The sequence below is a fragment of the Lactuca virosa genome, chromosome 6, assembly GCF_052849685.1.
Source record: "Lactuca virosa cultivar CGN04683 chromosome 6, Lactuca_virosa_CGN04683_v6, whole genome shotgun sequence".
NCBI classification, from domain to species: Eukaryota; Viridiplantae; Streptophyta; class Magnoliopsida; order Asterales; family Asteraceae; genus Lactuca; species Lactuca virosa.
Genome location: NC_136431.1, coordinates 236,231,472 through 236,259,402, shown reverse-complemented (window position 1 = coordinate 236,259,402; position 27,931 = coordinate 236,231,472).

The following is a 27,931-nucleotide window of genomic DNA, read 5'->3' as shown; positions in this document are numbered from 1 at the left end:
AACCCTAAATACCTTGGATCTATGTTTTCTCTATTATACATGCAATTATGAACTTTCCAAGGTATTACCCTATCTAGCATACAATACTTGATACTTGGGTAATGAAATGGATAGAATACATACCTTTGTTTGATGTTGCTTGTCTCCATGAAGCTTGAGTGCCTAGTGCCCCAAGTGTGACACCTCAAATGGTTCACACAATACCAAATGCACATGGAATGACTTGAGAGAAATGGAACACTCCTTGAAATCGTCTAGCCCTCATATTCACACATTAGTGCACGATTTCTTGAGCCATGGGATTCTTTTATATGGTGGCTATTAGGGTTACACCATGTAACTCATAACTTTACCCATTCCTTATGCTCCATGGATTTTAACCTCCATGGAGTATCCATGGGTCACCCCATGGACTTAGTCCAACATAAGGAATCTTGGATCACAAGCCCACATATATAAGAATGAATGATTTACACAATCAACCCATATATTTAATTAGTCTCCTTTTGATCACTTAATTAATTCTTGATCAATACTAATTAAATAACCTTATTAATATATTAGAACTTATAATATATTAACCAACCTTAAGTGTTATTTCTCTCATTATAGTCTATCCAAATGCATGATGCCATGCAACCCAAATGGACCATGTCGGGTCGGGTCAAGTCTTACCAATTATAGTTATGGACTTAGACATTAATCCAACAAGATCCACCACAAAGAACGATAAAACTATTCGTCATGATTTACTAAAGTTTAGTAAATATGGTTATGCTTACAAGATTAAGTGTAATTCTAATACCTTGAAAAGTTTCAAAGTATAAGAGAACGAATAAAAAGAATCAATTAGGCAGAAAGATAAAAGTTTCTCTAATCTGAAAAGAAAGGAGAGTACTTAAGTATCGTGTTTTATGATCATTCTAATGATTATGGAACCATATCACAATTGAACCTCTAAGGACATCTTAATACACTTGTATGGCTAAGAAGAGGAATCGGGAATTGTTGAAATGGTTAAATCAAGAAGATGAGTCATACTTCGTTTCAAAATCAAGTCCTAAAGTCATACTCAGAGATTGTATCTTTAGTGACATATCCTAAGTAGGTTTATAAACACATTATGAAATGTAGAGTAGAAAAGTTTTCTTACTCGTGTAGATGTGATGTTTTGGATAAAACAAAGACCAACTAAGACCAATTATGTGTAGTATTTGTCTTGAAAAGAACTCACACTAACTCTTGAATATTTGTTTGTCAAAGAATGTTTCTTGACAAGAGAATCTCATATGCCAATAGGTTAGTAGGAGTGTTAAAAGATCTTGAAAAGCTTCAAGAACTAATCAAGAATAAACCTATTGTTTATCACTAGCACACGACTTGAGGTTTGCAACCTATCGTGTTGACATATTCTTGTTTCTATGCCATTCCAGTTGAGTTGACTATGCATGTGAGTTCTATGAGTTCTCATTTGATTTCATAAGGCAAAGCACATTGGTCAATGAAAGTACATTGATCGATATGGGTGAGCTGCACAACAACTTGGAAGCAATGGTAGGCTCTTGTGCTACTAGATGACAAGAAATTAAGATTGAACAAGTTCAGTCCGTATGAGTTTGGATTTGTCAAAAACCTTGTCTTGAGATTATGGTTATGACAAATTCACATGGATAGGAACACATACACTATCAAATCTAAAAAAAGTTTTCTCTCCTTCATGAAAATGATTGTGAGGAAACACTTTCACTAGTAGATTATAAAGAGTTAACAGTTGTGTTAATTGCGTTCTCAAACTCGAGTATGATTACGACATCCCTCTTCATAGTTCAAATTGTTAGAAATGGCAAATAATCTGAACATTTGGGACTTACTGCTGTATGTTCTGAAATAGTTCAAACACACATATGAGCTTTCTAATGAGTAGTATATGAGCTTAGATAAAGACTTATGGAAGCATCTCGCATCAGAAATCTGAACTTTGGTAAGAAAGTCAATAAGTATTGATTTCTAGAAGTCCAGCTGATTTCTAAATACATTTCAAAGCTAGTGGGAGCATAAGTGTTATGATTGTAAGTATGTAATTAGTATGATAGTGGGAGCACAATTATTACGTTAAGTGTTGCGAGTTAGTAATACTGTTTCTAGGAAACAAAGTTTTAATTTGCAAAGTTGCAGAGTTTGAAAAGTTGTTTTGCTATAGAAAGTTATAAGGGAGAGGAACTTATACTTCATTTCGAATCTAAATGTTTAGGTTGAAATTTTATGGGACTTAGTCATGAATATATATATATATATATATATATATATATATATATATATATATATATATATGAATGTAATGTTGAAATGTTTTCAACAATAGAAATTCAATATATATGGAAATATTATAGCAAAAGACTGGTCTAGTATCATGCCTTTATGTGAGACATTATGAATCGTATCCCATGTGCTTCGGATATAGGATCGATTACATATGCTGTAATATTCGATTGTTCTAATTTCCAAATACCTAAGGTATTAAGAAGGAAAAAGGACTAGAACAAGATATGACTGAAAGTTTTTTAAGCAACTGTCAAGGACAATCTGAAGTTCGCTGAAGATTGGTTGGTTATGGACAATTGGAAGTACAGTAAAGGATGGACCATATTGACATGATTCTTAATAGATAGGATTCTGTTAAGAGTGGATAGTCATATGGCAATATGGAAATGTTTCCATAATGGGAGTTGGATATTAAGAATCTGTGTGTATAAACTTTTATGCAAGAAGGATGTTCAAAGGAATGTACTTTGAATATGAGACTTCGTATCTCCAATGGAATGTTTTGTAATTGGCAAAGTCTCTGTGACTTTAGTGCCTAATCATTACAAAATGATCATTACATAATAGCTTAGAAGCTAACACATTCTAATAGTGGAAGAATTTGGTATTCTCACACTTATGATAAGGATTTGGAATTGTGAAATAAGCATCATTGGAAATGTGTTCAATTGATCTATTTCATAAAGTAAGGACCATAGGTGAACATAGTGTGGATGCTTGGAGCATGGGATAACAATTGTTTTAATTCAAGTATTAAGTTGATTAGTCGAAACAATTATACGATAAATAATGTGTAATCGATATGGTGATTAAATAATAAGTGTTTTTATGTATATTCAAAAGTTTTGAGACCATATCAGATTAAATTATTCTTGTGTTTCACTTCACATGTTTTACTTCCCGAATAACTTGGTTGTTCAAACATCCACAGTCGATCATACTTTGGAAGTAAGTAATGAGGAAAGACTGTCATGAATCCTGAAACATCCCAAAAATACAGTCCAAAAATTTCGTTTTAAAACTTATAATAAAACCAGAAATCATCCATCATCATAAAGAAAATCTAGAATCATGTATCTCAAAACATCATGTCAAATACTGTATCAAAATCATATGAGAAAAATATTAGAGTCTAAACATCCCAGACTAAAATTGTGGTGTGTGTCATGCGATCATCCTAAGCCCTTCCCCTTGCTAGTGGAAGTACCTGAAACCAAAACTGAAAACTGTAAGCACGAAGCTTAGTGAGTCTCCCCAAACTACCACATACCATACACATAACAAATAACATAACTTTAGGACTCCGCCCAGCTGCATCGGGACGAATCCCGGCATCGGCTTACCCGGCATCGGGCTTCGCCCGACATCAGACCACATCTGGCATCGGGCCTCGCCCGACATCGAGCTTGCCCCGACATACAACATCTCATATACATAAGCATATAACATAAGCATGTAAACATAAGCATATAAACATAAGCATATAAACTTTCATCGGGCTTGCCCCGGCATCGGATCGGAGTCCGGAACATATAACACATAACATATAAGCTAAACATGCATAAGGCTTGCCCCGACATTGGACCGAAGCCCGAAAAACATAACATATAAGCTATACATGCATCGGGCTTGCCCCGGCATCGGACCGAAGCCCAGAACACATAACACATAACATGCACGAATCACAAAGACATCAAGCATACATAAACGTTCCTCGGGACCGCCCCGACATCGGATCGTAATCCGGAAAGCATATAACCTACATCGAGCCCTGCCCGACATCGGACCGTAGCCCGGAACTACTAATATCTAAACGGGCCGACATTGTGGTCGTAGACCCGTTCCTACTGGAGAAAACTCACCTCGAATGCTAGCTGTGAAATCTCATGTGAGGAATCCCTGACGGCCGCTCCAATGACTCCCCGACTATCAATTTCACAATAACACTTAATCAGAATCTGCTAATCCTTCTTAGGGTAAAATGACCATTTTACCCCTGGTCAAAGTCAACGTCCTGGTCAAAAGTCAAAGTGAAGGTCAACTCCCAGTCAACCTAACTCGTCGAGTTATCTCCCAACTCGACGAGTTCCTGTACAACTCAGACTCGTGGTCATCCGATTCAACTCGTCGAGTCCCTTCCCATACTCGTCGAGTTCTTCCTTTCATGAGATCGGGACACCCGACTTCAACTCGTCGAGTCCCTTACCAGACTCGCCGATTTCCACTGTTTGTTTGGGCTATCTTAAAGGATTAAGCCCCTACACTACAGATCCAAGCTTCATACTTCACAATAACCCTGAAAATGACCTTTTAAGGGTAAAGTTTTTGACTTTACCCCTTAATACCCCTTGTTAAAGGGTTTAGCTCAAACCCTAATTCCTTGGGACCTAGAATGTAACGACGTAATTTTTCAAACCAATTTTTCATTTTTAAATCACATAAAACTCATATATTATATTTCAAAAAAATCATAAGTGTCTCAAAGTCAACATAAATCCACAACAAAAGTCAAATCCCAGAATCCTCAACATAATCTCGAACAGGTGTGTACAATCACGCCAGTGCCTTCCCGCGATCCTTTGGAGTACCTGAAACACATAACACGTAACACGGTAAGCATAAAGCTTAGTGAATTCCCCAAAATACCACATACAACACATTATCCACTCGAGGCTATAACTCTGTAAGACCCTCCGGTCAATGTGTCTCGGTGGGACCCTCCAGTCCCACGACTCTGATGGACCCTCTGGTCCTAACTTTGTGGACCCTCCGGTCCTAACTCTGTAAACTCTGAATAACACATATTATAAATCACACAGACATAATGCAGTAATATCACAGTACTCAAATAAACACATAAGACCCTCTGGTCACACATAGATACCACTCTAGGTAAAGCATAGTGAGAAGACTCACCTCGTAAGCTAGCTAGTAAAATCTCGTGCTCGAAATCCTCAATCTAGCCTCCGCCTAACATATTAGATAAGTATCTCTAATCAATATCCCACTCTTACTCAAATACACCAAAAGTTCTCTTACACTCTTTCTAACCCTTGGAATGGGTAAAAGACCATTTTACCCCTTCCTTGTCTCAAATGCTCATACTTGACCCAACCATAAAGTCAACATAAGTCAATACGAGTCAACAGTCAGAGTTGACCTGACTCGTCGAGTGCACTCTTGTGACTCGCCGAGTCTACTTGTATCCTCAGAGCTCTTCCTAGGGTTTCACTCAGCTCGTCGAGTTGACCCCCAACTCGACGAGTTGTCACTGGGTCCAGAACACTGGGGCAACCCGCTCCGACTCGTCGAGTCATCTCATAGACTCGGCGAGTTGACTCATTCGGATTTCTCATTTGGGCACCTGAGGTCAGATCTACAACTCCAACCTCTAGATCTGGCCTCCTAATACCCAAAAGTCACGTAAAGGTTCGATCTTGATGACCATGCATGGCATATTGCTCTATATGATGGGTTTTGAGCATTCTAACACTCCTATGGTGTACATGCAACCCTAGAAACCTTGGATCTATGTTTGACTAAGATACATGCAAATAATTATTTTTCCAAGGTTCTTATCCTAACTAGCATGGCATGGGGTACTTGAATCAAATAAAACTAGTAGAATTACTTACCTTATAGTAGTCGTTGATTGCTTGGAGTTTGAGAGCCTAGCACCAATAATGTGGATGCCTCAAATGGAAGTCACAAATCACCACAAACTTGGAAACTTGAGAGAATAGTCACAAACTTCTTGAAATCGGCCCTCTTAGTTTACACACATAAACTAGTGCAATTTCAAGAACCAAAGCCTCCTTTATATAGTGTGGTGGATTAGGGTTACATCCATGTAAACCCTAATACCCATGTCTTTTCATTTCCATGAGATCCATGGGTTAAAGCTCCATGGAGTATCCATGGACTTTCCATGCAAGCCTAGCCCATTCCAAATAAGCATTAGCCCACACTATATAAATACAAGAGCCCATATTTAATTAGTCATACTTTTGATCTCTAAATTAATTCTAAATTAATTATAGATCAATACTAATTAAATAATATGATTTTATATTAATATATTAGGACTTATAATATATTAATAAATCATAACTTATACTATTCTCAAACGATTATCCATAAATTGTTTGGGTGAAGTGCAACCCAAATGGACCATGCCGGGTCGGGTCAAGTACATACCAAATATAGTTATGGACTTAGACACTATATCCAACAGTCTCCCACTTGGATAAGTCTAATAACTATAGTTGCAAGTATGACTTCAGGAACCGATCAGCAATCGTAGCTCTTTAAACTCTGTTGAACTATGAAGCGCCATTTTAGATAAGTGATCATATAATCCTCTGTTCTAGATATCAGCCGGACAAATACATGGAACATGGTCTTTCTTATTGTCCAACATTTGTTTCCCGATTTCCGATTTGTTTGACATAGAACTTAACTGAACACATCAATTTAGTTCTGACCGGGCCCCGTACATAGGTCAAAACAAAATCATCGAGGGGCCCAGATATCGCTTCTAATCCTAGAAGGAACAGATAAACTTCGACTCATATGTTTGCTCTACTACTTGTTGAACTACACACAAAGGCACGGTTTATAACATCGAGTTACCAATGCGTTTTCGTGCAATCAATGCATAACCAACTCATAGGCAACAAATCATATCTCTAGGTTTGAAGACTTATATGATATTACCGTCTCACGATCACTCGAGATAAATTCCATGAAGTGATACAAGTGAGCGTGGGTTGAATCCAATACTCAGAACTTATGAGCACTCATGAGTGCTGTAGCCCCGCTTTGTCTAACATCTTAGACCTCTACAAGCCAACCCATGACAGTCTTGATTCATATATACTTCCAACATATGACCAACTGTGGAGAGTTTGAATAATATGATATAAACCATAACATAATTATTCTGGAAGTCAAAACATGCAAAAAGAAATAATAGTAAACGATTGACAAGAGATAACAACACTTTACTCATAAATAACAACTTTTATTTATCATCAAATGTCAATTACATTTTACAAATTTCAAGATTATCTAACTACTAAAACTAATATTATCCTTCAGCCCTATGCTCCGAGCATGCTGGAGATGCTTAGCCCGAGTCAGTCCCTTCGTGAGGGGATCTGCTGGGTTCTCATCCGATGATACCCTCTTTGCCACGAGGATTCCTTCTTCTATTCGATGTCTGATGAAGTGATATTTCCTGTCAATGTGTATGGATCTCCCATGATCTCTTAGTTCCTTGGCTAAGGCAACCGCACTATTGCTGTCACAGAAAATCTCCATTGGCTCCTTTATAGCTGGTACAACTCCAAGGTCTCCGATGAAGTTCTTTAGCCATATAGCCTCCTTTGATGCCTCGCTTACTGCTATATACTCTGATTCACAAGTGGAATCAGCCACTGTCTCCTGCTTGGAACTTTTCCAAGTAATTGCCCCTTCGTTTAGAGTAAAGACCCAGCCCGACTGAGAGCGGAAATTATCCCTGTCAATCTGAAAGCTAGCATCACTGTACCCTACAACTCTCAAGTCCTCACTGCCGCCGAGGGTAAGGACCCAGTCCTTAGTCCTCCGTAGGTACTTGAGGATATTCTTTACCGCAGTCCAGTGTGCCTTGCCAGGGTTCCCCTGATACCTGCTAACCATGCTCAAAGCAAAGGCTACATCAGGTCGAGTACACGTCATAGCATACATGATCGATCATACAGATGAAGCATAAGGTATTCGACTCATTTCTGCTATCTCAGCCTCAGTATTAGGGCTTTGTGTCTTACTCAATCTGGCGTTACTCTGGATGGGTAACTCTCCTTTCTTGGAGTTATGCATGTTGAACCTTTTCAACACTTTGTCCACATAGGTGCTTTGACTAAGTCCAATTAGTCTTTTACTCCTGTTTCTCAAAATCCTTATCCCTAGGATATAGGCAGCTTCTCCAAGGTCCTTCATATCAAAACACTTCCCAAGCCAGGACTTTACTTCCTGCAGGGTTGGGATGTCATTTCCTATGAGTAGTATGTCATCCACATATAATACCAAAAAGCTGACTATCCTCCCACTAGCCTTGATATAGACACAAGATTCATCTTCACTCCTTGAAAAGCCAAAATCTTTGACTTTCTCATCAAAGCAAAGATTCCATCTGCGAGGTGCCTGTCTTAATCCATAAATGTATTTCTTGAGCTTACACACTCTACTGGGGTACTCTATACTGACAAAACCCTCTGGCTGAACCATGTAAACATCTTCAGCCAAGTTTCCATTAAGGAAAGCGGTTTTGACATCCATTTGCCATATTTCATAATCATGAAATGCAGCAATGGCTAACAGAACCCTAATAGACTTAATCTTGGCCACTGGTGAAAAGTTCTCATCATAATCAACTCCCGGAGTTTGAGAATAACCCTTTGCAACCAGTCGTGCCTTATAAGTGTGTACATTACCATCCATGTCGGTCTTCTTCTTGAAGATCCATTTGCACCCAACTATCTTACGATCAGGTACATTGTCAACCAAGTTCCAAACTTGATTGTCATACATGGACTGTATCTCGCTATCCATAGCCTCTTTCCATTTAGCAGCCTCAGGGCCTGCCATGGCTTCCGTGTAGCTGTTAGGCTCATCCAGATTTACCAGTGTGTTATCACTGATAAGTGTCTCACCTTCTGCAGTAATATGAAAACCATAATAATGCTCAGGTGCATTCCTAACTCTGGTGGAATGCCTCAGAGGTATAGATTCTTCAGTCGGCTCAACAGGAGTTTCCTCCTCAAGTTGAGGGCTAGGGTTTGAGGTTCCTTCACCACTTGAATCTTGAATTTCCTCAAGGTCAATTTGCCTCCCACTGTCTCCTTGGCTCATGAATTCTCTCTCTCGAAAGAATCCTCTTCTTGCTACAAAGACCACATTCTCACTGGGTCTGTAGAAGATGTAACCAAAGGATTTCTGTGGGTAGCCGATGAAAATACACCTTTTGCTTCGGGGTTCGAGCTTATTGTGAGTCTCGTGTCTCACGAAAGCCTCGCAACCCCAAATCTTGATGTGGTCTAGATTGGGAACTTTTCCAGTCCACACCTCGTGAGGTGTTTTGGCAACCTTCTTTGTAGGGACTAGATTAAGGATATGGGCAGCAGTCTCTAAGGCATACCCCCAAAATGAGATTGGTAGCGAAGCTCGACTCATCATGGAACGAACCATGTCCAACAAGGTCCGATTGCGCCTCTCAGCTACACCATTCAACTGTGGTGTCCTAGGAGGTGTCAATTGTGAGATAATCCCACATTCCTTAAGATAGTCAAGGAACTCAGTACTAAGATACTCACCACCACGATCGGATCGAAGCATCTTAATGTTCCTGCCCAACTGATTCTCCACTTCTTGCTTAAACTCTTTGAATTTCTCAAAGGTTTCTGACTTATGCTTGATTAGGTAGACATATCCATATCTACTAAAATCATCAGTAAAAGTCACATAGAACCGATTAGCATCTCTTGTGGCGGTTCTGAAGGGTCCACACACATCCGTGTGTATGAGGTCCAACAAACCTTCACCCCTAGCACAAGTGCCAGTAAAAGGTGACTTTGTCATTTTACCAAGCAAACAAGATTCACAACTATCATCTGACTTTAGGTCAAATGACTCCAAGACTCCATCCTTTTGGAGTTGGCCTATGCGTTTCTTGCTTACATGACCAAGATGACAATGCCATAAGGATGCTTTATCTAAGCTAGTGGAAGAGTTAATACACAATACATTATTTCCTAGATTATCTACAACAGATACAGTTTCATACACGCCATCACAAGGTAATGCTTTAAAATAAAGAACATTATTAAAGAAAGCATCAATACTACCATTATTATTATCAAAATAAAAGGTAAAACCTTGTTTATACAATGCATGAAAGGAAATAACATTTCTTGCCATTTCTGGCGAATAATAACATTTATTCAAATCTAATGTAAACCCACTATTTAGCACTAAGGAATAAACTCCTATCTTGGTGACAGGTGAAGCTTTCCTGTTTCCCATGATCAAGTTTATCTTTCCCTGCTCCACATTCTCATTTCTTTTTAGTCCCTGCAAATCACAACATATTTGAATACCACAACCTGTATCAAGGCCCCAAGACTTAGAATGAGGTGAGTTATTAGACAATATAGTGTATATACCTGCATGGTTGGGTTTTACTTTCCCATCCTTCAAATCTTGCTGGTACTTTGGGCAGTTTCGCTTCCAGTGCGACTTTTCATGGCAATAGAAGCATTCAGCCTCATTAGGGTTAGCAGAAGGAGTGACAAAACCTTTCTTGGTTTTGCTTGAAGAGGAGCCTTCAAGGGTCTTACCCTTGGTACCCTTAGAAGGGTTCTTTCTCTTCTTCCCTTTGCCATGCCCGATTGCCAAGACATTGGCCGCAGTTGGAGTAGGAGTAGGAGTAGTAACAACCGACTTACCCTTTAGACCACTTTCGGCGGTCTTCAAGAGTCCTTGAAGTTTGCTGAGGGTGACTTCTTCCTTGTTCATGTGATATGTCATGCGGAATTGATCATAACACGATGGCAAGGAGTGCAAAATGATGTCTATTGCTAACTCCTCAGGGAAGTTCACATTCAGCTTCAGTAAACGGTCCACATACCTTTGCATTTTCTGCATGTGGCCCGTGATGGGTTCACCATCCTTCATTCGGGTTGTTATCATGGAGGAGATTATTTCATATCGCTCTTGACGAGCACTTTGATGGTAGCAGTCCATCAAGTCCTGGTGCATCTCAAAAGGATAATAGTCCTCATAGGACTTTTGGAGCTCGGCTGTCATGGTGGCCATCATGATGCATGCCACTTTTGTAGCATCTCTTTCATGTACCTCATATTCAGCAAGCTCTTCAGGAGTAGCAGTTGGCTCGGGTACCTTCAGCTCCTTGTCGAGAACATATTCTTTGTTCTCATACCGAGTGACCATCCTGATGTTTCTGATCCAATCTGTAAAGTTGGACCCATCAAAGATGACTCTCCCACAAAGATTCATGAGAGAGAAGGAGCTAGTAGGGTTTGAGCCAGAAGCATTGTTATTGGAAGACATCTGAAAAGAAGAGGGAATAGATTAGATTAGATATAGAGATAGTCCTTAACAAAACACCCAAATGTAATATTAAGGCTAGGACCCAACACAATATTTTATAACTTAGAAGAGGGATGCCGTAATCTAAGCTATAAGATATTTGAAGGTAGGTGAATGACGATTCACCAATTTCCACCATGAAAAACGAAATATTTAATTAGGTTTTAATTGGTTTAGAAACTCCTAGATTCTTTGAGATTCGTTGAACTTTCTTCAATGGCATGTTTCAATCTCGAGTGTGCCCTTCAAGTTTTGTGACTGGGATGCCGAGGATCACAAGACAAGGTGTAAAGTAACCATGCAAATTACTTGGTACCCTTAATGTATTACCCCTCAATCGATGTGCCGGTTAACCACACACGCTCCATCGATACTATGATAAACATTAAGTCACCCTTTACCTACCTTGTTAAGTTCAAGTTAGTGTGCCGGTTAACCACACACGCTCCACTAACGACTTAAACAAAGTGTAAAGTGTAATTTCATGGATTAGCACCTTATTCACATTTTCCTAAAATAACTAAGATTGGGAATTCAATAAAGTTTAGTTACTTTAGTATTATCATTATACTTTTAATGAGAATTTATAAGTCCTTGTCCTACCCGTTCGGCTAACGACCCTCCACTGATCAAGGAAGCGGTGGGTGAGAGTGGACACCCATTAAGTTGCCATTTTATAGGCAACAACCTTATACCCCCCTTATAGACCGGCTTCGTGAATGAGGCGTACTAGCGGTAAGACGACTTGATCTTATACATATATAAATATTATTAAACTTATAATATTATAAAGTATAAGGGTTGAATTTTAACTTTTAAAATTCTAGGGGTTGGAACTAAAGTTTTTAATATGACTTTACATGTTCCAAAACTTGAGGGCAAGTTTTGTAAACTTTCAAAACTTTTCATTTCTCATAACTTATGAGTTAATGGTTATTAAAAATGAAGACTCTTCATTTTTTGTAACCTATGTGTTCTTTTAATGGTTATTTATAAATGTGACTTTTGGTTATCCATAACTTAAGAACTAGTTATGGACTCCATTAAAACACATAAAGATCAAGAATTAATCTAATCAATTATTAGCACATAATTTCTATGATCTTCTAAACTCATATGTTTATGAGTGTTCATATCAAAAATTTCAAGAATCGTAAGTACATATACAAAAGTTGAAATTTTGATACGAGCTTTTGAACAAAACTTCGATTTTCAAGTTTTTTTTTTTTTTTTTTTTTTTTTTTTTTTTTTTTTTGCATCAGGTATCAAATAAACAAATCAGGCTATGATACCACTGATGAGTTTTGAGCATTCTAACACTCCTATGGTGTACATGCAACCCTAGAAACCTTGGATCTATGTTTGACTAAGATACATGCAAATAATTATTTTTCCAAGGTTCTTATCCTAACTAGCATGGCATGGGGTACTTGAATCAAATAAAAATAGTAGAATTACGTACATTGTAGTAGTAGTTGATTGCTTGGAGTTTGAGAGCCTAGCACCAATAATGTGGATGCCTCAAATGGAAGTCACAAATCACCACAAACTTGGAAACTTGAGAGAATAGTCACAAACTTCTTGAAATCGGCCCTCTTAGTTTACACACATCAACTAGTGCAATTTCAAGAACCAAAGCCTCCTTTATATAGTGTGGTGGATTAGGGTTACATCCATGTAAACCCTAATACCCATGTCTTTTCATTTCCATGAGATCCATGGGTTAAAGCTCCATGGAGTATCCATGGACTTTCCATGCAAGCCTAGCCCATTCCAAATAAGCATTAGCCCACACTATATAAATACAAGAGCCCATATTTAATTAGTCATACTTTTGATCTCTAAATTAATTCTAAATTAATTATAGATCAATACTAATTAAATAATATGATTTTATATTAATATATTAGGACTTATAATCTATTAATAAATCATAACTTATACTATTCTCAAACGATTATCCATAAATTGTTCGGGTGAAGTGCAACCCAAATAGACCATGCCGGGTCGGGTCAAGTACATACCAAATATAGTTATGGACTTAGACACTATATCCAACACTATATGCCATCACTACTCCATTAATGCTTCCAAAACATAAAACTCCTTGGTTGATTCACTAAGGCTCTAAACTTTTGGACTCTCTGGACCTCACAAGGTCCAGATCTGAAGTCTAAACTCGAAAAGGGGTTTGATGCATCCATAGCCCCATCAAGAAGGTGTTACTGTTGGGTTTTAAGCATTCTAACACTCCTATGGTGTACATGCAACCCTAAATACCTTGGATCTATGTTTTCTCTATTATACATGCAAATATCAATTTTCCAAGGTATTATCCTAACTAGCATACAATCATATGTACTAGGATAACAAAACTAGATAGAATACATACCTCTTTGTTGTAGCTTGATTCCATGGAACTTAAGAGCCTAGTGCCCCAAGTGTGACCCCTCAAATGGTTCACACAACATCAAAAAAACTTGGAATAACCATGAGAAGAGATACTTCACGCTAGAAATCGGCTTGCCCTCTTGTGTATACACTAGTGTCGATTTCACCAACCAATGGGGTCTTTATATAGCGTGCACATTAGGGTTACACCATGTAACCCATGACTTTACCCATTCCTTATGCTCCATGGGTTTTAACCTCCATGGAGTATCCATGGGTCACCACATGGGTTAAACCCAATATAAGGAATCATGGATCATAAGCCCACATATATAAGAATGAATGATTTACACAATCAATCCCCATATATTTAATTAGTCTCTTTTGATCACTAAATTAATTCCAAAATAATTCTTGATCAATACTAATTAAATAATATGATTTCATATTAATATATTAGAACTTATAATATATTAATATGTCACAAATATCCTCTTCTCACAAAAGGTCTATCCAAATGTCCCGATGCCATGCAACCCAAATGGACCATGTCGGGTCGGGTCAAGTATATACCAATTATAGTTATGGACATAGACACTAATCCAACAGTCTCCCACTTGGGTAAGTCTAATAACTATTATTGCAAGTACGGCTTCAAACCTGACTAGAAATCGTAGCTCTTAAAAGCCGTTGTCGAATTCTGAACAAATCAATGACGCGTCCATTAGATAAGTGATCATATATTCCTCCATTCTAGATATCATATGGACTAAGACATGGATTATAATCATTCTCTCTGTCCATTTGTTGTTTCCCAATTTTCGATTTATGACGACCGACTAATTGAACAAATCAAATCAGTCCAGGCTTCGCCAAGCACTTAGGGTGTCATCACTAAATCATCGGGGGGCCCACAAATATCGCTTTTATCCCTTTAAGGGTAAAAGGAATGGATAAAATTTGACTCATATGCTTGTACTAACTACTTGTTTAATCAACCACAAAGGCACGTTTTATAACATCGAGTTACCAATGCGTTTTCGTGCAATCAATGTATAACCAACTCATAGTCAACAACTCATATCTCTAGGTTTGAAGAATATAAGATATTATCGTCTCATGATTCACTCGTGATAAAATCCATGAAGTGATTTAAATGAGTGTGGGTTTAATCCAATACTCAGAACTTATGAGCACTCATGAATGTTGTAGCAACTTTTGCTATGTCCAACACCTTAGACATCTACAAGCCAACTTCATGACAGTCTTGCCTTAATACCTACTTCCAACGTATTATCGACTGTGGATGGTTTGAATAACTTAGTCATTCGGGAAGAATGACCTAGTTATTCTGGAAGTCAAAACATGCAAACTGAAACACAAGAATAATACTAATCCTATATGGCCCCAACACTTTGAGTGTAAATAAAACACCTTTTATCTAAGCACCATATTGATTACTCATTATTCATTGTATAATGTTTTTATTTATCAACTTAATAATTGAATAAAAACAATAGTCATGCCATGCTCCAAGCATGCACACTGTGTTTGTCTAAACAATAACTATGCCATACTCCAAGTATGCACACTATGTTTGTCTTATGATCCTTACTTTGTGAAACAGATCAATTGACAATATTTTAATGATGCTCATTTGAAAATCCCAATCCTTATTGTAAATGTAAGAATACCAAACTCTTGCCATTTACTATAATCTATTAGATTCTAAACTTAAATGCAATGATCCCCGTGCAATGAATATGCACACAAGTCACAAAGACTTGGCAACAGACATTACAAAGAATTCCAATGGAGAGCAATTCCATGGAAACGATGTCTCACATTCAAAGTACATTCCTTTGAACACCCTTCTTGCATTAAGTTCTCTAATCTTACACAGATTCAAAGAATAACTTCCACCTATGGAAACAATTCCATATTCCCATTTTGACTATCACTTCTGAACAAGAGTTGCCTCCTTTCAGAATATGCCAATATGGTCCTATCTCTATACTTCCAATTGTCCATGAGCAACCAATCTTTGGCAAACCTTAGATTGTCCTCGACAATTGCTTAATCATTTTAGTCAAATCCAGTTCTATTCCTTTTTCCCTCTTAACGCCCTAGGCATTTGGAAAATTTAGAATGGATAAATATTATAGCACATGTAATCGATCCTATACCCGAAGCATATGGGACCCGATTCATGCTATAAAAATTTTTTATTTGCCATGTTCTCAAAATTCGAACTATGAAGAGGGATGCCGTAATCATAATCGAATTTTGAGAATGCAACATATATAGAATTTCCTTATGTTGAACCATTCCAACACAACTTTCATATATATCCTTGGCTAAAGTTGATTAAAATCTCAATCTAAGCTTTTAGAATTGGAATGAAGTATAAATCCTCTCCCTTAATTATAGCAAAACAACTTTTCAAAGCGAATTGAACCTTTTGTTTTCTATAATTAACATTGCTAACTTGCAACACTAACCATAATAATCATGCTCCCACTAGCACAATGATTATTATCTGACTAGCACAAGACTTATGCTCCCACTAGCTTTGACATGTACTCAGAAATCAACTGGACTTCTAGAAATCAATACTTTATTGACTTTCTTTCCAAAGTTCAAATTTCTGATACAAGATTGCTTTGATAAGACTTTATCAAAATCATACACCTTTCCTTAGATAGCTCACATGTGTCTAGACCTTTTGCCATTCTCACTAGTTAGTGTGTCGGTTAACCACACACGCTCCACTAACAACATGAGAATGCAAATATCACAATTGCTATTTACTTAAAATCTACTTAGTGAAAGCGTTTCCTCACCATCATTTTCATGAATCGGAGAGAAACCTTATGACACTTAGATTTTTATGGTGTATGTATTCCTATCCATGTGAATTTGGCAAAAACATAATCATAAGACAGGGTTAGTGACAAACCCAAACTCATATGGACTGAACTTGTTCAATCTTAATTTCTTGCCACTTGGCAGCTCAAGGGCCTACCATTGCTTCCACATTGTTATGCAAACAATTGAGAACTCATAGAACTCACAAGCATAGTCAACTTTAACTGGAATAGGCACAGAAATCAGAATATGTCAACACGATAGGTTACAAACGTCAAGTCGTGGGCTAGTGATTAACAATACTCTTGATTAGTTCTTAAAACTTTCTCAAGATCTTTTAAGACTTCCACTGACCTCTTGACATATAATATTCTCTTGTCAAGAACCATTCCTTGACAAAAAAATATTCAAGAGTTAGTGCAGATTCTTATCAAGTTAAACACTTCATATAATTGGTCTTAGTTGGTCTTTGTCTTATCCAAAACATCACAACTTACCAATCTCAAATGTACAAGAGTAGAAAACATTTTACTCTACATTTGACAAGTGTTATAAACTTTCTAAAGATTATGTCACTCAAGTTACAATCTTGGAGTATGACTCTAAGAGTTGATTTTGGAACGAAGTATGATTTATCGTTTGATTTAACCATTTCAACAATTCATAATTCCTCTCCTTAGTCAAACAAATGCACTAAGGTGTCCTTAGAGGATCAATTGTGATGTGGTTTCATAATCACTAGGATAATCATAAAACAAGATACTCAAGTACTCTCCTATCTCTTCAGATTGGAGAAACTTTTATCTTTCTGCCTTATTTGATTCTTCTCATCCGTTCTGCCATACATTGAAACTTTTCCAATGTTTCAGAATTACACTTAAACTTGTAAGCATAACCATATTTACTAAACTTTAATAAATCATGACGAATAATCTTATCATTCTTTGTGGTGGACCTGATCAGCGCACAACCTAGTGCACCCGATCCTTTAGTCCTTCTCTTTACTCACATATACATGTGAACAAGGACTTAGTCTTAATTTCCCAAAGATGAAAATTCTCATTCATCACACAATACAATTTGCATGATTCCAAGTTTCTATCCAACTGAAACTTGGGTGATGAGAATCTTTCCTTATTTGGTAAATTATGACACTACCACAAATGAAAGAATCAAATTCATTTTCCAATATTGCTTATCAATGGAAACATATAAACAACAATTTTTCACAAATGCCATTGTAAGGATACTTAAAATAAATCAATCAAAATTTTCTTTTATTTTTTAAACTTTGCGGAAAAATCTTATCCTTACAATGCAAATACATATGAAAAACATGTTGTTATCTATTCCTAAGCAACATATCATAACTCTTAAGCAGCAGCTCAAAATTCTGATCATCGAACCATGCGATCGAGATCCATCTTCGCGATCAGATCAGCATACTCTTTCTTTAGGTTTCCTTTTGGTTCTTCCAAAACATCAAAATGTAATTTACATTACATCATGTATTAAGAATCTCCAAAAGAGACTTCATAGAGTTAGATAATGGACTTTACCTGAAGCAAAGTCAATCTTTTTGACTTTTACCATCCTTATGAACTTTCAAGTAAATTCGGCAGCTTAACAACCAATGCCCCTTCTTTTGGCAAAAGAAACATATGGACTCTTTGGAAATGGTACACTTGATTGTCGCAGACTTAGCCTTTCTTTTTACCATTGGTCAAATAACTTGACCATGGCCAATCCCTTTCTATTGGGAAGAGAAAGCTTTTCTAGACTTCCAATGTCACCATTGTCAATATCCAAATAGGTTTGGGAAGTAGATCTCCCAATCTAATTTGCTTTACCAATGCTCCAAATCATTGCTGATTTAGCAACATCAAGCAAATAGGTAAGATCACTAAGGGTCATGTCATTATCTGTCATCAGGGAGTGACTGAAGAACCAAGTCAACAGCCAGCTACCTCGAGACTTCGACACCCGACTCTCCCGGCTTGCCAATATGTGACTTAACCTCCAAGATGTAAGCACATATAGTATTTGCTTTGCCAATAGGGATTGAGTGACTTAGAACTTTTCAAGTCTTGAAATTTGTGGGATAGGGAGAATTATTGGAGGAGGTGGAGGAAGTGAAGCATAATTTCCAGTCCCATTAATGCACAACAAAGGGATTAATCTTTCACCTTGATTGCCATGTGGGATATCATCTTCATCAGGAAAGCTTTTTTCCTAAAGATTTGGGAAGACCATAGTTGTCTTAACTAGACATCTATAATGGGAGAAATTCAAGTTTAGTTGATTTAAAGTCCTTAACATAACACCCAATATGAAATATTAAGGCTAGGACCCAACAAACTATTTATAACTGGAAGAGGGATGCCGTAATCCAAGTTATAAAATATTTGAAGGTAGGTAAATGACGATTTACCAATTTCCACCATGAAAAACAAAATAAATTATTAAGTTTTAATTGGATTGAAACTCCTAGATCTTTTGAAATTCATTGAACTTTCAATGGCATGTTTAAATCTCGATTGTGCCCTCTCAAGTTTGTGACTGGGATGCCGAGGATCACAAACAAGGTGTGAATAACCATGCAAATTAACTTGGTACCCTTAACTTTATCACCTAATTGATGTGTCGGTTAACCACACGCGCTCCACCAATCTATGATAAACATTAAGTTACCCTTTTCCACACATTGTCAGTCCCATGTTAGTGTGTCGGTTAACCACACACGCTCCACTAACGACTTAACAAAGGTGCAAAGTGCAATTTCATGGGTTGGCACATTTTTCACATTTTCCTAAGTAACTAATATTGGGAATTTATAAGTGTTTAGTTACTTAGTATTTATCATTATACTTTTAATGAAGGGAGAATTATAGTCCTTATCCTACCCGTTCGGCTAACGACCCTCGACCAGTCAAGGAAGCGGTGGGTGAGAGTGGACACCCATTAAACTGCCATTTTATAGGCAGTAACCTTATACCCCCCTTAGATTGGCTTCGTGAAGGAGGCCTACTAATGGTAAGATTGACTTTATCTTATACATATCTATATAATTAAAATTATAATAATAGTATAAGGGTTGAATTTTAAACTTTTAAAATTCTAGGGTTTGATTTGGAATTAAAGCATTCATTAGGGGTAAACTTTACAAATTCCAAAACTTGAGGGCAAGTATTGAAACTATTCAAAACTCTTGGATTTTCATAACTTATGAGTTTAATTAAAGTTTTAAAACTTTTAATGAAGAGACTCTTGAGCATCCATAACTTGAGGACAAGTTATGAAGTCCATAAAACTATTTATGAGAAAAAGACTCTTCATTTTGTAACCTATGGCACTTTTATGAGTTTTAAGATTCATAAATGTAACTTTTCATATAACTTGAGGACAAGTTACAAAAACACATTTTATGAATAACTTTTAGATCAATATGGATTAAAAACACATTATCTCATAACTTTTCTATTAATCTAAATTAACTCATAAAACAAGGTAACACACAAAAAACTTTTGGTAATCCATAACTTGAGGATAAGTTATGGAGTCCATACAATGTCATTAAGATCAAGAATTACACTACCAAACAATTTGCACATAATTCCTATGATCTATCAAAACTCATAAGCATGAACATTCATAATCAACAATTTTTCAAGAATCATATAAACTTTATAAAACTTGAAACTTTGATTATAACTTTGAAATTGGTTTACCATAATCATTACCACATCAAAAACATGTTTTATAAGTCCAAAACAGTTTAAGGTAATGATTCTAGACCAATTCCAGCCTTAAAAGTCGAAAATATGCTGTCAGGGGCTTCTACTCGTCGATTGTATGAACCTACTCGACGAGTAGGATGAGTTTCTTCATGGACTCGGCGAGTCCAGTGCCCAGGAAGCCAAAATTTTCGATTTTTAAGCTATTTCAGCATGTATAACTTGAAAACAAGCCTAGGCTCTGATACCACTATTGGGTTTTGAGCATTCTAACACTCCTATGGTGTACATGCAACCCTAAACACCTTGGATCTATGTTTTCTCTATTATACATGCAAATATCAATTTTCCAAGGTATTATCCTAACTAGCATACAATCATATGTACTAGGATAAAAAAAACTAAATAGAATACATACCTCTTTGTTGTAGCTTGATTCCATGGAGCTTAAGAGCCTAGTGCCCCAAGTGTGACACCTCAAATGGTTCACACAACATCAAAACAACTTGGAATAACCATGAGAAGAGATACTTCACTCTAGAAATCGGCTTTCCCTCTTGTGTATACACTAGTGCCGATTTCACCATCCAATGGGGTATTTATATAGTGTGCACATTAGGGTTACACCATGTAACCCATGACTTTACCCATTCCTTATGCTCCATGGGTTTTAACCTCCATGGAGTATCCATGGGTCACCACATGGGTTAAACCCAACATAAGGAATCATGGATCATAAGCCCACATATATAAGAATGAATGATTTACACAATCAATCCTCATATATTTAATTAGTCTCTTTTGATCACTAAATTAATTCCAAAATAATTCTTGATCAATACTAATTAAATAATATGATTTCATATTAATATATTAGAACTTATAATATATTAATATGTCACAAATATCCTCTTCTCACAAAAGGTCTATCTAAATGTCCCGATGCCATGCATCCCAAATGGACCATGCCGGGTCGGGTCAAGTATATACCAATTATAGTTATGGACTTAGACACTAATCCAACAGTTACAAGCCCTAAATCTCAAGAACATGAGATCTAATCATCCTACAAGAAAGGTAAAAGCTTTTTACCTCGATCTGAAGCTTGAGATGAAGAAGAAACAGATCCACTGGACCTCCCTTCTTGATCTTTGAAGAACCTTCCTTCCTCTTCAAGGAAATGAGCCAAAATAAACACAATCTTAGCTATCCTCACCACTCTAGCTCACTATGGACGTTAGGGTTTCTCTCAAGGGTGTAAGGGTTCTGGTGAGGCGAAATGGAGGCTATAAGAGCCCTTAAATAGGCTGCAAGCCCGAGAATTTAGGGTTTCCTTCAGCAGCGCTGACTCGGCGAGTCGCCTCACAGATTCGTCGGAGTCCATTCATTAATCCACGTCACTAGTCGCGATTCTACTCGACGAGTTGAGGCACCAACTCGTCGAGTCACTCCACAAAACTCAAATTAAATAATAAAATATTATACCTGGGTATCCAGATGTTACAATTCTCCCCCACTAGAATCAAACTTCGCCCTCGAAGTCATGCTCAGCAAATAACTCTGGATGCTGCTCCCGCATCTCTGACTCCGGCTCCCAAGTCAACTCGGATCCCCTCCGATGTTGCCACTGGACCTGAACCAGGGGCACTTCCTTGTTCCTCAGAACCTTCACCTTTCGATCTAGAATCGCGATCGGCCTCTGAATGTAATTCAGGCTCACATCTACCTGAATGTCCTCCAGTGGTACCACTGCCGTCTCATCGGCTTCACACTTCCTCAACTGGGACACGTGGAAGGTGTTATGGATCTGGCTCAACTCCGCAGGTAGCTCCAACTGGTATGCTACCCTGCCCACTTTGGCGGTCACTCTGAAAGGACCGATGTATCGGGGTCCCAACTTACCCCGCTTCCGAAATCGGATTAGCTCTTTCCATGGGGAGACCTTCAGGAGCACAAAATCTCCGACCTGAAATTCTAGCTCGGACCGTCGCCTGTCCGCATAACTCTTCTGGCGACTCTGTGCCGTCAGAAGCCTCTGTCTGACCTGCTGGATCTGCTCGGTTGTTTTTAGTACTATCTCCGTGCCACCCATCACTCTCTGTCCCACTTCTCCCCAGCAAATGGGAGTCCGACCCCTTCTCCCATACAGAAGCTCAAAGGGAGGCATACCAATACTCGAATGATAGCTGTTGTTGTAGGAAAACTCAGCCAGTGGTATGTAGGTGTCCCAACTTCCCCCGAAGTCCATGACACATGCCCGCAACATGTCCTCAAGCGTCTGAATCATCCGCTCGCTCTAGCCGTCTGTTTGTGGGTGATATGCCGTACTGAAATGCAAGCGCGTGCCCAACTCCTCATGAAACTTCTTCCAAAACCTGGAAGTAAAACGCACGTCCCGATCTGACACTATCGAGACCGGCACCCCATGACGCGCTACCACTTCTCTCACATAGATCTCAGCTAACCTCTCCGCAGAAGAGATCTCACTAATAGCACGGAAGTAAGCACTCTTCATCAGTCGGTCCACAATCACCCAAATCGCGTCAACTCCTCGCACAGTCCTTGGCAACTTGGTGATAAAGTCCATCGAGATTTGTTACCACTTCCACTGGGGAATCTCAAGAGGTTGCAATGGAACATGAGGACGTTGGTGCTCTGCCTTGACCCGACGGCAGGTCAAGCACTTCTCAACTACCCAAGCAACATCCCTCTTCATATAGGGCCACCAATAGTCTCTCTTCAGGTCTAAATATATCTTAGTAGCCCCAGGATGGATCGAGAACCTCGATCTATGCGCCTCCTCCATCAGTATATGCCGAGCTCCGCCCGTATAGGGAACCCAAATCCTCCCTCGGAAAGTCATGAGTCCTCGGTTATCCATCACAAACTCGGACACCTGCCCAATCACTCGTTCCCTCTTGCGGTTCTCCGGTTTCACAGCCTCCGACTGGGCCTCTCGAATGGTATCCAAGACTGGAGTCATCACTATCATCCTCATACACACATCTCGAATCGGGGCACCCTCCGCTCTACGGCTCAGGGCGTCGGCTACCACATTAGCCTTGCCCGGATGATACAGGATCTCACAGTCATAGTCCTTCACCACATCCAACCATCTCCTCTGTCGCATATTCAGGTTGGGTTGATCCATGAGATACTTCAGGCTCTTGTGGTCCGTGTATATGGTACACCGAACCCCATACAAGTAGTGGCGCCAGATCTTGAGGGAGAAAACCACCGCCCCTAACTCTAGATCATGGGTGGGATATCTCGTCTCGTGAGGCTTCAACTGCCTCGACACATATGTTATCATGTGACCTCTCTGCATCAACACTGCACCCATCCCTGAGATAGACGCATCACAATAAACCACAAAGTCCTCCACTCCCTCCGGAAGAGCTAGTACCAGAGCTTCGCACAATCTCTGGCGAAGATTCTCGAATGATGCCTGCTGCTCAGGCCCCCAAACAAAAGTAACGCCCTTCCGGGTCAATCTGGTGAGGTGTCCCAGGAACTGGACCTCAGATGGGGATCTCGGCACCTCCCATCGCATGACTACCTCAATCTTGTCCGGGTCGACCAATATCCCATTCTGATTAACGAGGTGTCCCAGGAACTGGACCTCTCGTAACCAGAAATCACACCTGGAGAATTTGGCATAAAGCCTCTCCGATCTCAATACTCCAAGAATCTCTCTCAAATGCTCCTCATGCTTCGCTCTAGATGTCGAATACACCAAAATATCGTCGATGAACACGATCATCGTTCGATCCAGCATAGGCCTGCACACCCGGTTCATGAGATCCATGAACGCCGTCGGTGCGTTGGTGAGTCTAAAAGGCATCACCACGAACTTGTAATGCCCATAACGAGTTCAAAGGGCCGTCTTCTGGATATCCTCCTCACGAAACCTCATCTGATGATATCCAGACCTCAAATCGATCTTGGAAAACCAAGACGCACCCTACAAGTGATCGAACAGATCGTCGATCCTCAGAAGTGGATAACGGTTCTTGACCGTCAGCTTGTTCAACTCCCGGTAATCAATGCACATCCGGTGTGAACCATCCTTTTTCTTGACAAAAAGGATCGGCACTCCCCAAGGCGAGCTACTCGGTCGGATAAAACCCTTCCCCAACAGCTCCTAAAGCTGCGAGGATAACTCCTGCATCTCGGGCGGCGTAAGGCGATAAGGTGCCTTGGAAATAGGCACCGCTCCCGGAACCAAATAAATCCGGAACTCCACTTGCCTCTCGGGAGGCACACCCAGTAACTCCTCGGGAAAAACATCCAGAAACTCACTCACTATCGGAACCTCAGCGATAGAACTCGGTCTCTCAGTAGTAACCCGCGTATCCATCACATACGCCAGAAATCCCATGCAACCCTACTGTAAACTCTGTCTTGCGCGGGCAGCAGAGCAGAAAGTTGATCCAGATCGGGTACCCTCGCCATATACTATAAGGATTCCCCTACTAGGGTCTCGTATGGTCACCATCTGACGCTCGCAGTCGATTACCGCTCCGTACCGACTCAACCAGTCCATGCCCACAATGACACAGACATCACCCATCGCGATCGGTATCAGATCTATCGGAAACTCAACACCAAAAATCTCGAGCACACATCCTCGGATCACATCAGTGGCAAACACCGCACGCTCATCGGCTATAGAAACTCTCAGAGGTCGACTCAACGACTCACGTCTGATATTGATATGGTGACTAAACGCTAATGATACGAACGATCGACTTGCACCCGAGTCAAATAACACTAAGGCAGGTACAGAACTCACAAGAAAAGTACCTACGCATATCACAATATAAGCACAAATATCTCAGAATAGAATAAACAAAGGAATACATACCGGCCACGACATCAGGTGCTGCGCGGACCTCCTCCGCTGTCAGCTGGAAGTCTCTCCCATGAACCTTCGGCGCCTCGGCCTTCACGGGCCGACTCTCGGTAGCTCGTATAGTAGCGGGTGCAGATCCCTGAAGCAGATGGGGGCACTCGGCCTTCCGATGTCCGGTCTGGTTGCAGTGAAAGCAGACTGCAAACCCCTTGGGGCAATCCTTCGCAATGTGCCCCTCCTTTCCACACTTGTAGCAAGACCCCGCTCGACATATCCCCTCATGACCCCTGCCGCACTTCCCACAAGTGCGGCCCTTCTGGCCCCCTGATCTCGAATCTGCGGGCTTAGCCTGCTTGGCTGCCGGCTGAGACTGTGCCGATCGCCGGTCCCTCCTCTGAGACTCTACCTCCTCTCTGGCCTGAGTCTCCAGCTCAATCTCCCTCTTTCGGGCATTTGCCTGAAGCTCAGCAAATGACTGATAATTCGAGTTCGCCACAAACTCTCGAATATCCCTCCTCAGAATGCTCAAATACCGGTTCATACGTGCCTGCTCGGTAGACACGTGCTCAGGGCAGAACATTGCCCTCTCATGGAACATCCTCGTAATCATTGTCACTGACTCTGTCCTCTGCTTGAGGGACAGAAACTCTTGGGCCAGCCGTTCCCTCTCTACTGGGGGAACATATTCATCTCAGAACATCACAGTAAACCTCTCCCACGTCACGACAGTGTGCTCTGCAGGAGTAAAATGAGTTGTCACAAACTTCCACCAATCCTTCGCTCCCAAACGAAGCTGGTTCAGCGCAAACCGTACCCTCAAGCGCTCTGGACATGAACAAGTGTAGAAGCACCCCTCGATATCAGAAATCCATCTCATCGCAGCAATCGGATCCTGTGTCCCATCAAACTCTGGTGGCTTCGTGTTGCTGAACTCCCGGAACAACAACGAGTCACCTCCCTGTGGCCTAGCAGCAGCGACAGCTGCAGTGGCGGCAGCAGCAGCAGCCTCAGTGACAGCAGCATATCGCTCATCAAATGTCTTAATCAGGGTGGTCTTGATAGACCCAAACATCTCGAGAATCTCTGCTCGGATGGCTGCGGCTACCTCCTCATGAAACATCCTCCAAATCTCATCGTCACTGGTACCACTGCCCCCTGGGTTGTGGCGCGTACCCACCATGATGCCTCTGAAATACAAAACAAAATAATCAGAGACTCGCTCGAGTATACTCACACTCGATCACTCCCCCTACTTGCTCCTTAGCATCCCAAGGATTCTTACTTGAACTGCTCACCGACCCGGTGCTTCCAGTAGTACGGGCCCAATACTACCTTCCACACCGCATCTGTAATCACCCCAAGTCCTCCTCCTAAGATTCTAGAATTGCAAGTACCCTATATCTTGCCGAACACCGACTACCCTCATAAGCTCATTTATGCTACATACTCGAACTCAAAGCAAATCACAGGTAGCAGTAACTCCTAGGCTAAGGCATCACAAATCAGGCCACTCTAGTCCTAAAATATGAAATACCTAGCCTACTCTCTAGCATGCATAATATATATCTCATAATATCTCATAAATATCTCATAACACAGAAAGTAAGTATTTTGGGAAATCACCGTTCGGGCGCTGGCTGATTGTACACACTGCTCTTTCTTGTTTTTCTCTTAGAAACTCTTACTTATTTAGAAAAAATCGTTTCTCTTAGAAAAATTTCTCAAATCCTCAGTTTGAGTCCAGACATACCCGAAGGTGCATCCGAATCCCTCAAACCAAGGCTCTGATACCAACTTGTAACGACGTAATTTTTCAAACCAATTTTTCATTTTTAAATCAAATAAAACTCATATATTATATTTCATAAAAATCATAAGTGTCTCAAAGTCAACATAAATCCACAACAAAAGTCAAATCCCATAATCCTCAACATAATCTCGAACAGGTGTGTACAATCACGCTGGTGCCTTCCCGCGATCATCTGGAGTACCTGAAACACATAACACGTAGCACGGTAAGCATAAAGCTTAGTGAGTTCGCCAAAATACCACATACAACACATTAGCCACTCGATGCTATAACTCTGTAAGACCCTTCGGTCAATGTGTCTCAGTGGGACCCTCCAGTCCCACGACTCTGATGGACCCTCTGGTCCTAACTTTGTGGACCCTCCGGTCATAACTCTGTAAACTCTGAATAACACATAGCATAAATCACACAGACATAATGCAGTAATATCACAGTACTCAAATAAACACATAAGACCCTCTGGTCACACATAGATACCACTCTAGGTAAAGCATAGTGAGAAGACTCACCTCGTAAGCTAGCTAGTAAAATCTCGTGCTCGAAATCCTCGATCTAGCCTCCGCCTAACATATTAGATAAGTATCTCTAATCAATATCCTACTCTTACTCAAATACACCAAAAGTTCTCTTACACTCTTTCTAACCCTTGGAATGGGTAAAAGACCATTTTACCCCTTCCTTGTCTCAAATGCTCATACTTAACCCAACCATAAAGTCAACATAAGTCAATACGAGTCAACAGTCAGAGTTGACCTGACTCGTCGAGTGCACTCTTGTGACTCGCCGAGTCCATTTGTATCC